At 38.3% G+C, this 13,937-nt stretch overlaps 1 long non-coding RNA gene across 1 annotated transcript; it reads right to left on the bottom strand.

The window, feature by feature from the left end:
• Positions 1 to 3,292: 3,292 nt before the first annotated feature.
• Positions 3,293 to 11,141, bottom strand: LOC140943641 (uncharacterized). The gene is made up of 3 exons (XR_012166615.1): positions 10,923 to 11,141; positions 6,696 to 7,069; positions 3,293 to 5,133 (listed from the first exon to the last, which is right to left on the bottom strand). It is a non-coding gene; the product is annotated as an uncharacterized lncRNA (long non-coding RNA).
• Between the last annotated feature and the right edge of the window lie 2,796 nt (positions 11,142 to 13,937).

Here is a 13,937-nt window from a genome sequence, read left to right as displayed (position 1 = left end):
ACCTTTCACTTCTTAATTCCTGCTGTGCTACTTTTAATTTGCGAGGGAATCTTCTGGTAACTGATGTGACTGAGATACAATTTGTTCAACAAGGGGCTTTGTTACTTTGACAGACGAAGCATATTCGTGCCAGTTGCTTCAAGGGAAGGGTTTCCCATGAGCATATGAGATATTGCATTCTCTAATGGCTGTAATAGATTAGAGCCATTAGCTTGTGGTTGAGATAGGGCAAATTCAGCTAACTAAGCTATGTCATTGATCCAATTGGTCACCTTTTTGCTAACATGATCGTCTAAATACTCCCTTGAACCTATTGTTGCCCACCCCCCACCCCCCAAGGTGTTTCTGCCCTTGTACTGTTCATTTTTAATGGACGTGTCCTTGAAAGCTTCCCTGACACTTCTTCCTTCACTGGTTTTGCTAAATAGCAGAGGGCAATGAAATGCTTTCCCACGGAACTCAACTGGTGACATTTGTGGGGCAGGATATTACATCGTTAAGGCACACGACTTGTTTTCTTGCTGTTAGATAAATTGTAAGCCATTGTAACTGTTTATCCTGTATCCCGTATTTAGTGAACTTACTCTGGAGGTGAATATGGGGAACAGAATCGTCAAACGCTTAGCAAAGATTGATAAAGATTGCATCAGTTGAATGACCAAGCTCCGAATTCTTTCTTATAAATCCCACTAGTCGTGTTACAGCGGCTTGCGTAGAATAACCTTTACTGGTTCCCACAGAGGGGGGTAATTTGACTCTAGGCAGTTAACGAGTTGATTGTGGACAGCCTTCTTAAGAACGTTAGACACTAAGATAATAGGGATATGGGGCGATAATTATCCCCGCATATCGTCATGCTTGCCTGCCTTGAACAATAGTACCACTTTAGCTGTCTTCCAGTCACAAGAAACCCTTCCTGTGAGAAAAGACATACTGATGAGCCTTGTCAAGGAAAGGGTTATTTCTGCTGCACCGTTAGACACAGTTCGGTGCGAATGACCTCAATGATTGAAGGCTCATCTCTTTAAATTCCATTATATTGGAACTCGAAGAGGGGGATTTTCTCTATTTTCCCAGCAAATCACCCCCTCCCCTTGTTAACTGCTCGCCATGGGTCAGATGTCATTTCGGGCCGCATGAATGTTTTTCGGTAACATTTCCCTTGTAGGAAATTTCTTAGGCCAGTGCATGAATATATTTAAAATATGTATGTCAAATATTTTTTGTAGTCGCTCGCCCTCACCTTCTCACTTAAGTTTCCTAATAGTCCTTCCCTTATGGGAAGTCAAATCGAGGGTAAGAGCACAAATGTCCCAAGGGACGGGTACTGTCCTTAGAATTCGCTTGTTACCATGGTTATGAGAAACCAAGATGTCAGCGAGTGGCGGACCACCACCCTGCTAGCAGAGTTTCCTTTTGCCTTCTTCCTGTTCAAGGTGGAGAAAGGAGGCTCTGCGCATGCCTGAATTGCGTTAAGCCTTAGCAGTCGCCTTAGCCCGAGCTTCTGGACTAGTCAATCTTGTTTTATTTCGTCTGGTTTTTCGGCTGCGAGAATCAGTTTACATATACAGTTGAATCTCTCTACGGCCACCTTGGGGACAGGAGAAAGTAGCTATTGTAGAGAGCTGACCGCTGTAGAGAGGTTTAAACAAGAGTCAATGTGTGGACTGTTGGCCAAAAAAAAAATGGCCGTTTTAGAGAGGTGACCCTTAGTGGAGGTTCGACTGTATATACTGATGGTCGTAACTGAGCCCTCTATAACAAGCGCACGGCCATTAGGCCTGGGTTCTAAACTGTATCCTAGCAGCATGTAGCGCATGCTAAACAAAGATGTTACTCGATTCAAGCATATTCTTTCGCGTCAACGCCAAAATCGAGCGAACGCAACAAAGGCTCTGCTTGCAGGTGAAACAATACAAGAGTGTGAACAGTCAAACGCCGGAATCACATTTATTAACATTTGCAGTCCAACATACCACAAAGACAACTTGTTTCTAAGAATTGCTTTGCAATATATGACTGGCGCGAAATCCTGTTCCTCAAAAAAGGGGCTTTTCACTGTGATGAACCACTGGGACGTTTATTATTATTATTATTGTTATTGTTATTATTGTTATTACTATTACTATTATTATTATTATTATTATTATTATTATTATTATTATTATTATTTAGTTGGATTTCGTTTACCACGTACATGTAGTTGAAACTGGAGTCCAGTTAATGTTGTTCGTATTTTTCTCAAATTTATGAGCCACTTTTCGTTGAAAACGATACTAGTAAAATTATGTTAACAAATTGGGATGGACAAAAAGAAACCTCTCCAGTTTCTGTTTTTAAAGATAGTTTGGAAGTTTTTTGGAAGTTTTTGGTACTTAAGTTAGTTAACAGCGTTAAAGTAATAAATTAACCTTTATAAAACCTTAGCTTTGCTTCACTTTTGGTGGAGATTTTGCTCTCGTTAAACGGCGGGAAGTAACGACTGTGAGTGCACCCTGACAAACGCATGCGGAAGGCAAAATCCCGGGGGAAACATTCAAAATATCACTCATAAACACCAATGGAAAATAATATTTTACGACCTTCGTGGTCAATTCTGGTTACTTTAAGCGCTTTTCTACGCCTGTGGCCAATTTTTGTTACGAATTTAGAGGTTCATTAAATTTGTGATCCGTTATTACTTCACTGGCTTCCACGGCCCCTCCACCAACCTCCATGCAATAATTTTGGCCCAGAGCCTAAGGCCTAGGTTAAATGTCGAACTTTTCATGAGACGAAACAAACCTAGTGAGTTACGTTCATGAAAAGTTCGACTTCTAGCTCTGTTAAGTTCGTCTGAATGAGTTTGGATCGTCCAACACGTTCTATCCGTCTGCTTCAGACGGATAGAACGTCCGAAGATCGTCTAGGAAACAAACGTCGATCTTCACATGCGACGAACTAAACTAATAAATGAAAACTTTGTGTGATAACGTTTATTTAACCTTGTTCGGGAGAAAATTTAATGATTAAAATTGCTTATTTCTCTCATTCAGTTGATTGGCTCGACGCGTCCTAAGTTCGACTTCTGACCCAACAGACGATCTTAACTTGATTTAGGTCGACCCAAATTAGAGTTTGGTTCGTCTCATGAAAAGTTCGACGTTTGGCCTAGGCCCAACACCCTTAGCTTAGCTCTCACATAAAGTGCATACTGATATAAGATAATTGTGACAAATCCGATACCAATAAGAGGTTGTTCAACCCCTTATGAGTTTCTGGACAAATACAACAAAGTGATGTCTTAGGCTGCTTTGTTTGCCAACTTTTCCACAGTTTTATTTGTACATTGGAATAAAAGAAAATCAGAAATAACACTGTCTGTTTAAAAAATAAATGACGGGTTAAAATATCTTAAGCTACTTACTATTGTGCGAACGTAGAACAACGGCCTAATTGGTTATACATATCCTCTTGTAGTAATGATTTTATAATTTATTTGCACAAGACTGAATCATAATTATGTTGCTGTAATATTCACCGTGCGTTCGGTGGGACTCAGCGCACGCAATATATGGGTGGTAAATTTTCTGTTATAGAGGAGCATTTCAATCTTTGTAGAGATATTGCCCATGAATATTAACCTCAACCTCGGTTATCAAGAGACATTGATAAAGTACACTAAAACATTTATTCGCTTTGCGTCGTAGATACTGGTAATATTCCTTTTAGTATCTATCACACAATTTAAAAAAAAGCTTTTTACATGCCATCTGACAGCAAATGAAGCAGACTTAAGATCCGTCTTACACTTGGCGGGTTTTAACTAACCCAATTTTGTTTTCATTACGAAAATTCAGTAAAATATATTTACACGGTCGTTTAATACTCTAATAACCCGTTCAAACCAATATTACAAAAACGTTTAAAGAATTTTATATACTCCAGGCTAAGAGTTGTTAGAAAATCTGCACAAGGAAACTTATTCGGCGTACAGTTTTAGGATCGTTCATTTTCAGGTAGAAATTAAAGTTACCGATTAAAAAGGGGTGTGGCTATGGTGGGGCGAGGGGAGTCCAAACTTGTCAAAAGATTTCATATAAATGATTATGTCCGTTATTTCTCGTCATTCTTAATTTTTTTTTCAGTAGGAATTTTAATTTTAAAGACGCTTGTCAATTATTATGAAATAATCAATGGTTTGTTTTGTGCATTGATCGGAAGACTGTACAGATTCTGCTAAATTACCTTTTTTGGAAAGTTAACGTTGGTTTAAGTAGGGTTTCAGCTACTAACAAGATTTTCCTTAACTTTAACAACTGCTCTTTGACTTAAGCGCTGTAAATAGCGAAAGCCTCGCGTCGAATTCTCGGCCCATTCAATAAGATCCGGAGCTGATTACTAATAAGATCTAAACCATATTAACTAACTCAGCTTCTACAAGAGACCTCTTTCATCAAACCAAGAGTCTCCGATATCAAGTTTTTTTTATTAAGTGTGGTGAAACCCGTCATTTGCATCAAAACGTTCTCCCCACAACTTTCGGAGTAACAAACCGAGTCAAATCTTGAATAACCATGTTCATGGCTGATTTTGTACGTTACCGGTCAAGGTCTAATTGCGGAAGCTGTATAATGTCATAACCCTACGCTAATTTAGCGAAAGAAGTTGGCAATATATACATATTATTTGACAAACCCTGCTATTTCTTCTTTTTAACTGAAGCTGCTGGGTGACTTAAAAAAAGACGAAGAAACGAAACCAACCAACAAAAAAAGTCACTAACAAAAACAGAAACTGCGGCAACAAGAACAACAACAAAAGTATATGCTTGACAAGACGTTGTCACTAAGAAAGCCATCTACAAGGGGTTGTCAATGCTGGGAATATATTGTCTACATGTGCCGAATTTTAAATAGTCTGCTCCACAGCAGTTCTTTGTGACGTCACAAAAAACACAAAGAACGGCTGTGAAGAAGACTAAATTTTAAGAGTGATTAATCAGTATTTTAATATAGGTCAAAAGAAATTAGCGCCTCAGAACAGTGACATGTTGGTCAGCCCACATCACAAGAGAAATGTTGCTTTAAAACTTCATTCAGGGGGTCTTTCGGGAAGTTTTGGCATTTCGGCTTGACGTTCCACTGGTGTGCTCTAAAAAGATAAATAAAAATAAATAAATAAATAAATAAATAAATAAGTTTACTTGGTAATCACGCTTACCTCAATGTGGCCTCAATGTGGACCCTCTTTCCCCCGAACCGCCCTTATTTAACATTTGAAAAGGTTGCTCAATATAATTCTATTTTGATTCTGTTGAATATAATCATCGATGCAAATTGCAAAAAGAGGGAAAAAAAAGTTACTTTGTTCTCAATGCAAGATGGCGTCATTTTACAAATTACTACTGCAACCAGAATACTTTTCGTTTTTCTCTCACATTTAAATTTGGTAATTAGACTCATTAGATAACAATAGCCCTAATTTGCACAAGAAAGCAAAAACAATGAAAGATTCTGGTCGTAGCAGTAAAATGACGTCATCATATAAATGGTCTATTTCAAACACTTTTGAGATTTATTCCCAACACTATTTTTGAATACCAAAAGAGCCAAGAAAAAGTTCCGAGTTTTACTTCCAATTTTGGACTCCTTTGATCTTAAAGCACAAAAAAAGTTAAGCTAGTTTTTACACGCGCCTTATGTAAAGAAATCCAAGCCAGTCCTGGATTCTGTATGAGGCACTGGATTCGTCATTCATGGCATTCCAGGTACTGGGTTGCGGATTCCTAGTTAGTTGAACCTGGATTCCAGATTTCACTGGTAGGCGGGGTTTTGGATTCCATACACTAAGTTCCGGATTCCAAAACCCATTCCTGCATATTCCTCCAGCAAAACTTTCCCGAAATCAGTGGTCAGCGGTCAGCAGAGATGGCGGATGTTTTTTTCTTACTGCAGGTGACGTGTTTTGCTCACTGCTTAATGCAGATTCTTACGGCTTTTTTCTTCAGGACTATTTTTGGTGTCCCAAAGTGTCCGTTTATGTCTCCACTAATCTTTACTGATATTTTGCTTTGTTCTGTCTATTTACTTTTGTACCAATGTGGTTATGTGTACCAATGTATTTGTTGTCCATCTTTCCAAGCTTTTCACATGTTCAATTATTATAATTAGGGTCGCCCAACTAGTTAAGCTTTTTAGTTATCTTGGGTGTCCCACTACTGTATGTATTGTTTATTTATAATTTTACAGTAACTGAGCGAATCCGCGCGCGCTGATTGGTCAAGAACTATGGTTTATGACATTTTATAAAGTAACTAAGATAGTACGCGCGCTCTGATTGGCGGAGAGGAGTGTTTGCATGAGAGTATGTAAACATGGTTGTGGAGTCAAGATATTTTGCTGCTTCGCGTGCTAATCACGCAAGCACGACTTTGAAAAAGTTTTCGAGTTCAAAACTTGACAAGTTTCGTCTGCGGCTCGTGGTTCCACTTGAGTTTTGGACATTTTATGACGTCATTTCTATGGTCTATAAGAGTGCAGATCGTGGAAAACTGTGGTAGATTTGTTAATAATATTTCTTGTAATTTTATTTGTCTGTCCACAGTCATGGCAGAAATAAACTGATGTTTATTTGTTGAATTCCGGAATCCGAATAACCTTAAATGGGGTGATATGCGTACAGTTGCTGAATTGAAAAGTCAAACAAGCACTTACCCAGTTATTAGTCGGATTCAAATCACCCCGTCCATTGTTAGAAGGACCACGACGATTTTTTTTTCTGTGTCTTCTTGGCCTTTTGTTATGCACACACCCTCTTGATCTGGGACGTTTCCTGCACATTGACATGACAAATCCTTCGGTGAAGTCTAACAGCTCGCAACTTATGATCAGCCACAGCATAATGAAGATGATGAGACGTTTGGAATTCATCGCGTTGTCTTTTGTGAATGACAGCGTGAACAGGCAATATTCTACAGGTGTGTCTGCCTTCTGATGTGAATAGTTTTCAGTAGCCTTTACTTTAAGGCCAAGCTGCGATAAAACCTCTCTTGGACTCAATGTAAACAGCAACCTGGTCACTCGGGACTCTGTGGAGATAGTTACGGAAATATCGTGTTTATTATGTAATATATATATATATATATATATATATATATATATATATATATATATATATATATTTAGCTAGAGCTAAAAGCGAAGCTCCAGTTTATGCATTGTAAATTTACTTCAGACAACGGATTTGGAACCATACAAGTCCTTATCCTGACTGTGTGACGGCGTGATGCGGTTCTAGTCAAAGATTCACATATCCCTCTTGCTCGCCATTGAGTCCCTGGCAGCCGTTTCTCGGATGTCACGCAACGCTCCCCCAAAAGAAAGTTCTTTTAGGGGAGCGTCGCGTGACATCCAAAAAACGGCTGCGAGGGAGACAAGATCATGGAGCGACGTGGGTTCGAATCCCATCTGAGCTCGAGTTTTTTTTTCCGAGTTTCCATATTTTATTAATGCAAAAACGTGTCATGTTGTACTTCTACGAAAGACTCACTTGATTTTCGAAAATTGAATTGATTTGATTCTATGACATGCTTTAGTTCACTCGCAACAACGTTTCCCTTTACAGTAGTGTTTAAAAGACTTTTATAGCCATTATCCCAAAATAAGACACGTTTTTATGAGGATTTCGAAATCAAATTTTCTTGCATAGTTAACGGCGGCTGCTCTCAGTTTGCACTCGTCATGGTCATCAGAGATTGCTTTTACCACAACGCGCGAGTTAAATATAGCCACAGATCAAGACAAGACATTTATTATCACAATATTGCAAGTACATTTTCTTGGCACGCAGTTAGCGAAAAAAAAACGAAGAACGCTAGTCGAGGCGTGCCAAATTAATTCTATTACAAATCAGATATTACAGATAATAAGTAAAAAGAAAAGAAAAAGAAAAGAACAAATATGTGTAATAAATTCAAAAGCAAGAAAGACAAATCTGTTTGACGCAACCTGTTAAAGAAGCTAAGGTTTAGGATTTCACGATTTTCTTTCTCGTATTATCATGGTTGCATCAAGGTAATCATCTTTGTCTTTTAATATTTCAACCAAAAATATCTCGACCAATTAGAGCGCTGGAATCTTTTTAATCGACTGAATAGTTATACTAACGCTGTCCTGTAAAATTCCGCGACTTTACAGAGCTATATTTTCCTCACTTAGTCAACAAATCACTTTCAAACTTAGCAACTTTACTGATTTTAAGTAGTTCTCTTCAGCCTTGTTGATGGATTTTTGCTAACTTGTTATAGTCAAAAGCTGAAAATATCGTGGAGGGATCTATTCATAGAAGGGGCTTGAACTCATCCACGGTGCACGTGACTGAGAGATTGAATTGCTTTTTATATGATAGTTGAACCTTTAAAGCCAGTAGAAAATGCTTTGGGGGCATCGAATGTCATAATTGGGATCAAGGGAGGTTAAATCATGAGAAAATTTACTACCAGCATTTTCCTCTGGCAAAATGCCTTTGATGTTAGACACCAACTTAACCCTCTCACTGCCAAATTTAGCCAAAAGCAAATTTCGACCAAATTTCCAAATTTCATTTTGTGAAATTTTGAAAAATAAATAGCACCACGTGCAAGTACAGGCAGAGAGCTTTCATTTGAATGGTCACATCATACGATTTCGTCCACAGACTCAAAAGTTAGAGTCACATTACAAAACTCCATCAAGTACTCCGGCAGTGAAAGGGTTAACGGAGTCTAACTGCGGTTAACAACTGTTGGGGTTATTTCGTTCTCTTGAATCTATCTTGCTTTCAAAACAAAAATGAGCAGACCAGACTAAAATATTTTTTGAAGCTAAGACTTAAAAAAAAACGTGTTTTCGTGATCAAGTTATAAGAAATCACGGGCTTGGCATTAAATGAAACGCCATGTACACTTGCCTTGCTCCCTAAACCACTACATAAAACATTTTTGAGGACAATTACTATTTCGTTCACGCTTACCGCTGTCAGTGCATAACAATTTTTGTTATTTATAGATTCGCGTCAACAACACACGTCTTCCTTCCTTCTTCCTCAAAACGGAAAAAAAACCTTCTTCCTTGCACGCAAAAAAAAAAATTCCTTTACCTTTTCATTCGCTACCGGTGTTAGTGCGGTAGAAGGAATTTACTGACTAAACTGAATACAATATGGTTTCCCATTTGCATTTTTGCACGCTCTTCAATTAATCTGTCGACTTTCAGTTAAAGTTGGTCTTCTCTTCTTAACACTTTACTACCCATGTGATATATATAGTGTAAAGTTTTATGCAGCAGAATGCCACAAAAAACACGACAAATTGTCCGGGGTACGGTGTATCTTGGAAAGTAATGAAATTCATACTAAATTGGGTGCTATGTAAGCAAAGAAAAGCAACGCTGGCAATTTTGGTGAAGAAAAACTCTCAAAACGTTTTGACCATTACAAACAGACATGGAGAATCTCTGTTCTTATGCCTCATTTTCCTGCCGACCTTCTTTCGTATTAAAAAAAAAAGGTAATGACCCGTCCAGTTATCTCATACCATCAACTTGCAGGTTTGTGGAGATCCTAGCAACGTCTATTAAAGGAAATATTGCTGTTTGAGATCAATTCTGTGCTAGAGTCATTACTTAGTGCCTTACCCCACGCACAAAATGCTTCCGTAGAGATATAAGGAAGATAGCAAACAAATTTCAGCAGGGAGAACTAACCATAAAAATTTTTCGGTGTTTTGCAGGCATGGCATTAAAAAATGAAAAGGGTTGCGTAACTCTTTCATGTTTCAATCCGTGTCCATCCATGCCATCGGTTGCAACAGACGACGGGAAACAGTTTTAATGCCCGCATTTAGTCTTAAATAACAAAACTGGACCATTATTGTTGGAATTCAATTGATGCGAAGACACGTTTTAGCTTCTGAAAAAGGTAACAAATAGCGTGACATAAGCATTTAATAAGCCCATCTTTACCAGTGGAGCAGGTTCACAACTGAAACTGACTTCAGAAGAAAATGCTGACGACATGCGTTAAAATGTAGGGTTTGCTTAGGCTTAACCCATCAAATATTAGCTTTTCCTCCCATGGGATTTAAGGTTTGTGCAAATGGATCCAGTAACTTGACAACTATTTCTCCCTCAGTCCCACTGAAGTTTAGGGTTGAAGCTGAATAAGTCATCCGACATTAAATTTGTTGAAGTGTTTGGCTTAAATAATGTGGTGCAGAAGCGTCGACTACTATGATTAAGAAAGATTTACTTAACTAAAACTTTTTACTCGTTAAACGTTTTTAAAAACTGCATAAAAACGCAAAAAGTTAGATTTGGGTTGTAAGACCTCTTGTTAAGTCGTCATGCATTGGGCATTTGAGCCTCAACCAGTTTGTCCACAGAATCTGATTTCGAGCTGTTTCCTACGCCGTTAGATTGTAAAGGGCCAATTTTTCTCAGTTTCACTAACTATTTTACTGAAGTTTAGTTATTCTTCTTTTGTAGAAAGCTCTGAAAACTAAGAAAACGAACGCTTAAAACTCGACATTAAGATTTATGCAACTGGATCTAGGTGCTTGATAAGTGGTTTTCCTTCATTCTGGGCAGCTTTGGATTTGAAGCGAACGTCATCCGAAATTGAAGTTTGGTTTAGACGGGAAGTTGGAAGGCAGGTGAAAGGATCGACCGATGAGATCATGAAAAACATATTTGGGAATGTTTTCATGTTAAAAGCTATTTCAAGACTTCATAATATAAGAATCAGCGCAAACGATATGCAATTATGTCATTATGGGTTATTGGGCTCTTTTTTCAGTCCTTCTTTAGCTTAAGGGCATTTGGACATCAACCAGTTTGTCTTCAGAATTCTGCCCCTTCTCCTACGTCTCTAAGTTGTAAAAGACAAGTTTGGTTCATTTCACTTACTTGGTTATTGAGATCAGTGATGTTCCTTTCGCAGAAACCTCTTGGAGAACGAAGAAAACGAACACTTGCTATTCACAAGACGTTTTAATCTGAGGGTAAAGGTCTGTCGTTTGTGGTATCTGTTTAATAACAAATGTCTATCGAAAAGAGCTGCTAAAGAGGATCGTGAATCACGTTTGACGAGAACACGTATCAAGGTCCGCAGCTAGATACATGACACCCCAATAAACGACGTTCTTAGTGTATTAATTCTTTTATCTTTAACAGACTGCTGAATCAGGATACAGTTGGAATTGTATTTCATTTTATGGCTTTTTTAATTTAAGGGCGGACTTGTCGATTCTGTAAGTGTTACTTTTTTGTTGTTCAACAAGGAGAAAAGACTGCACAATGTGAACCTGTGAAGTCCACTGAACATTAAAGTGATTATTATACAGAGAAAAAGGCAAAATGAGCACTGCTGCCGCGCGCGAAAAATATTGCTACTACAAATAGATACAAATTTCGAGCGTTCGTGCATAAGAAGGTCAACATGTGGTTTTTATCACATCTTACGAAATCCGTGACCACTAACTCAGCAGAAATGGGTACGATGGGAATTTTTGCCGGATTGCAGTGTTGGTATACAGTATACGACGGACTATGGTCATCTGACACTAGTTATTTTTATACTTAGTCTACACGATTTAAGTACAAAATGAAGGGATTTTAGTAATAGATTAGACTTGGAATGGCTGGCCAAAATCACGAACAATTAAGATTCACTTCCAAGAGAACATTCCAAGTCTCAGCTAAGGTAGCCTTCAAATGCCCATCACTTTTGCGGTCGCACGGCAGTCAAATTTTAGTTGCTGCTGGCATCTAGCGCCACAACCCAAGTGAGTTTGTGCAAGCTTTCCTTGGTTAAATGCCTTCGTGAATCAGTGTTACTTTTTGGTTTTTACTTCTAAGTGCTAAAGGCACTTTTCGCATACCTATTATACCACACTGTTGCCCTCGTTAAAAGCTTAGATGATTTCCTGACCACTTAGGGAATCGGATGCTTTTTCGGGGATCATTCAGATAGCACGATAAGACCATCGATCTGCGGTTCGTTTTTGTTTAGGGAACCCTTAAGTCTGCCAGCTGAATTTAAAACCTGGAGGCGGGTCGGAATATTTTTTGAGTAAATCATTCGTAGGGAATCTATCATCTTCTCCGCGCTCTATCTTTAGCATAACGTGAATAATCAATGTTTACAAACACTGATGATATCGAAATTATGGATTACCAATTTGCGGGGTTAAAGAAGGTTAAAGCAGATGTGCTATCGACACGAAAGGCTTATAAAACAGCAACCAAGAGAATACCAAATTATGCCTGGTTCCTTTGCGGGATGAGGTTGCACCGTTCACCCCTTTTTTTCTGGAGATCGAAGCGTATAAGTCTAAAAATTTTTGATCGGCAGAGGGACAAAGTTTACATACCAGGAAAGTTTAGCGAACCGCAACCGTGGCATGGTTAATGTCATTATAACAATAAAAGATAATTTTGCAATATGCTACTTGTACTCGTGTAGTCTTGAATAAGTTGTCATCGAACACGTTTTCGTAAAGTACTAGTTTATTCTTAGAATGGAAGCTCATCTCATCTCACCGTTTGTGCGCGCATCCTTCGCCTTGTGTAAACGGATGCAACATTGTTGGCCAACAACTACCACCATTGTTGGATGTTACATGTTGCGTCCGTTTGCACACCCTGTTGCACGTTGTTGAGAGTTGTTGTAAGAAGTTTGAAGCCCGGTAAAACTTGTAGCTTGAAAAAGTAAATGGCTTTTAAATTTCAAAAACGTTTTGGTCTTGGTCCTATAGAAGTAGTGTTCGAGAAGATCAATTGAATTCGCTTCTTCTGTGATCTAAGTTTTAATTGTCGTGACCACTTTGTTTTATAAAACATTCTAATCGCGCAAGAAATAATTTGATGCCGATCAAGCTTACGGCTTGAAAGCTTAAAAATAAACAGAGAACAGGACTCGTTCATTTTTTGTATATAGGGAGCGTAAGCAACGACGACGGTGACGGCAACGAGAACGGCCAAAAAGCAATTATAGGTTTAGATTGCCAAAACAACAACTTTTTTGTACATTTCTTTGCCGTCGCTGGAAAGTTCCTAATTTCACGTTTTATCGAGGACGTGAACACAAGACAACAACGACTTTCTTTTTCTTTTCCTGAACTTTGATACAGTCTTTTAGAATTAAACTCCAGGAACATTTGCCAACGTTTAACGAATTGAACCACTTGGAATAAGCGCGACAAAGTTTGAAGTAGCCCGAATTCGCTTTTTTCAGTTAAGTTTTCGTAGCCGCGGCCGACGTCGCTTTTGCCTAAAAGCTCCCTACAATCGATCCTACGACGGTTGTCATGTCAATGATCACTTAAAAAAAAAAAAAAGACAGAGAATCTAAGAAGAAGGGGAAAAGACACTGCAACATCCAATTGGGCTCCTCCGCGTTGTAAAAACTATTGTTGGTTTGCCTGAGAATTTTTCTGTTTAAACATACCGATGTACTACCTGTACAATAATTTACTCATCGATATATTTAGAGTAGGTGTTTGTCTCGTTTGTCTGTGAAGCAGAATTACCTTTCTAAGAAATTAAAGGGGTGGCAGTATCTCGAACTTTTTTCTCGATTTTTTTTTTCTATTCACATTTTACACATCTTTCTTGATACTCCTTGTTTGCCCTCCCTCTCTCCCCCGCAAAAAAGTCTCGCAAAAGCCGTTGTCTGTTGACTGCTTTCCCTTCCTTTGTATACGTACAATTATAGCTTTCAAAGAAGGCTAGAATGAATGAATGAATGAATGAATGAATAACTTTGTTTACTGAGGGTGACACATACAGTTAAGGACTGGTAAACTTGTGGCCCTCCCCTAAAATATATAATTTACAAATATTAAAGGGTTAAAGCAGTAAAAAAAAAAAGGTAATAAAGGGTAAAAAAAAAAGTAAATGTTATATTAAAAAGGGGTCCGA

Source organism: Porites lutea, chromosome 7 (assembly GCF_958299795.1).
Source record: "Porites lutea chromosome 7, jaPorLute2.1, whole genome shotgun sequence".
NCBI classification, from domain to species: Eukaryota; Metazoa; Cnidaria; class Anthozoa; order Scleractinia; family Poritidae; genus Porites; species Porites lutea.
The sequence above is the reverse complement of the archived record's forward strand: the minus strand, read 5'-3'. Positions and strand labels throughout refer to the sequence as shown.